This window comes from Zootoca vivipara, chromosome 2 (assembly GCF_963506605.1).
Source record: "Zootoca vivipara chromosome 2, rZooViv1.1, whole genome shotgun sequence".
In the NCBI taxonomy this organism is placed as follows: domain Eukaryota; kingdom Metazoa; phylum Chordata; class Lepidosauria; order Squamata; family Lacertidae; genus Zootoca; species Zootoca vivipara.
The window spans coordinates 50220391-50223105 of NC_083277.1; the positions used below are offsets into that span (position 1 = coordinate 50220391).

The 2715-nt window shown below is 41.0% G+C and overlaps 1 non-coding gene across 1 annotated transcript; it reads right to left on the reverse strand.

The window, feature by feature from the left end:
- Positions 1 to 548: 548 nt before the first annotated feature.
- LOC118081630 (U6 spliceosomal RNA) lies at positions 549 to 659 on the reverse strand. Its single transcript, XR_004692098.1, has one exon. It is a non-coding gene; the product is annotated as a U6 spliceosomal RNA (small nuclear RNA).
- Positions 660 to 2715: the final 2056 nt, after the last annotated feature.

A 2715-nucleotide genomic window follows, 5' to 3' on the forward strand; every position in this document is an offset into this window, starting at 1 on the left:
CAGACATGCACTCTGGACAATAAGAAAGCTGTTTTCAAAAAGCTTAAGGAACTACTGGGTGGGGTGAGATCCCTTGGTCAGAAATACTCAAAGAGAAGGGAGTCCAAGATGGATGGGACTTTCTTAAAGATAAAATTCTGAAGGCAAAAAGGCAGACAATTCCAACAAGAAAGAAAAGTTGGAAGGTATCTAAAGAAACCAGTGTGGCTGCATAAAGAGTGACAGATGAGCTGAGATTCAAAAAAGGCATGTTTACGAAATGGAAGAAAGGCAAAATCACAAAGGAAGAGTATACACAAGTAGCTAGTAGTTGCAGGGGAAAGGTTCAGTGGGCCAAGGCTCAGAATGAACTCAGTCTTGCAAGAGAGGTTAACAATAATACATAGGTTTCTTCAACTGTGGTTAGTTAGTTAGTTAGTTAGTTTTAAAAAATAACCTCTGCTGCTCTGTTTGAACAACAAAATCATCCAGAACTTTTCAATGCTCCCCAAGCAGTATTTAAACAGCCCAACTTCTTGCAAAGATCTAGATCAGAGAAACAGAAAAATAGAAGTTGCATACAACCCATACATTTTGCTGGACTTTTGCACAGGGGCCATGCTAATCTTCTGTGTATCGTTCCAATTTTAGTACTGTATATGCACTGCCGAAGCGAGCACATTTTGCTGGACTTTTGAATGTATTTGTGGATAAGGCATGCTATCCTCTGGGCTGCCTTTATTCTTCTTAGCAGAAGCTTTGGTTTACCTTTATTACCTGGAGGATGCTGCCATGGGAAAATTTAGGAATGCCTATGTGCTTTCAGCTCTCCTTTAAAGCATTTTAACAAATAAAAATACATTGAAAACAGCATTTGCTATTGATACCAGACATCTGTGAAAACAAGTGCTGAGTTACTGTGAATTCATAGAATCAATAAGGTGCATTATGGAACTGTGCAGCAGGAGTGTTTGCAATCCCTCCTGGCTTTAATAACTTTGGGGGAAAGATCAATGCATTTATATCCATGTGCAACACTGCAAACCACATCCATCTCTAGTAATTGGGCAATTCATAGACATTCAACACAGCTCTGGGCATTAATAGCTATTTCAATAAGAGCTGTATTTTTGTAACATTATTGAGGGAGATTTCTTGGAGTGAGACTGGGCAGCCCTCCATCATGATCCTCAGGTAATGACACACTTCATGTAAATCACAATTACATTTCAAGGGGAAATTGGTTGCAAATCCATCTCAGCTGAATGGCATTTAGACAGTCGGACTGAAGGTTTCACAGTGGGGCTGAAACTGGGTCAGATACCAGATTATTATAATTACCACTATTACTAATGAATAGCATAAGCAAAAGAGGCATGTCCCTACCCTAAAGAATTTACCATCCAAATTTCAGCAGTAGGAGAGGGAAGGGGAGAAAGAGACAATGTCTTGGAAGGCTTACAGGACACAACAGCCAGGATCAGGAAGTTAGACCAAAAAATTATTAACTCTCCAGCAAGAACAGACTAGCCCCAGGAAGCTCCTGACTCCTCCCAGAATCAACTAAGTCCAGTGCCACCTAGGGACTGAACTATATAATAATGTTATCCATGTGGACAAGAATGACAGGTTAGATGTGTGTGCAAATATAGTTAGCGCAGGTACAGTGGTACCTCAGGTTAAGTACTTAATTGGTCCGTACTTAACCTGAAGTGTACTTAACCTGAAGTGAACTTTCCCATTGAAAGTAATGGAAAGTGGATTAATCCATTCCAGACGATGAAAAACACCCCCTAAAACAACAATTTAACATGAATTTTACTAACAAGACCATTGATCCATAAAATGAAGGCAATAATCAACGTACTGTACTATAAAATAAATAAGACAGTATTGTAGATGAAAAAAATTAACATTTACAGTGGTACCTTGGGTTAAGTACTTAATTGGTTCCGGGGTGCCATTCGCACCCCAAAAAGTACTTAACCCGAGCGGTGATAGCGTGCGTGTGCGAAGGGCCGGTAGAGCACTTCTGCGCATGCGCGAAGATCGCTTCTGTGGATGCGTGTGAGGCGGAATCCGGAAGTAAACATTTCTGGGTCCGAGGAGTACTTAACCTGAAAGTACTCAACCTGAAGCATACTTAACCCAAGGTATGACTGTACTGAAGATTTGTTTCAGATTAGAATTACCAACAAAACATAATGAAGAACCAGAAGAAAGGGACTGCAGTCACACTTGCCACAGAGAGATCTGGAAACGTGTCTTATCTGCATTTGCCACTGTTTCACAGACCCTTCAAACATTTAGTTTTCCTGTTACAATTGTTGCAAAACAGGCAGATTAAGTTAAGCCTGCCTATCATTGTATGGATCTCATATATACCTGAGTACCACACACAAAGGACAGTGACAAAGTATTTAGTTCATCCAAATAAATCACTCCTCCCCGTGATTTCTAATAGCACACAATTAAACTATGGAACTCTCTCCTACAGTAGGCAGTGATGGTGACCAAATTGGATGGCTTTAAAAGAGATCAGACAAACTCATGGAGGACAATGGCTGCTGACCATGGTGGCTCTGTTCAATCTCCACTGTCGGAGGCATTATTCCTCAGATTACCAGCTGCTGAGAATCACAAGTGGGGAGAGTGCTGTTGCTCTCATGTCCAGCTTGCAGGCTTCCCATAAGCGTCCAGCTGGCCACTATGAGAACAGGATGCCATTGGTCTGAT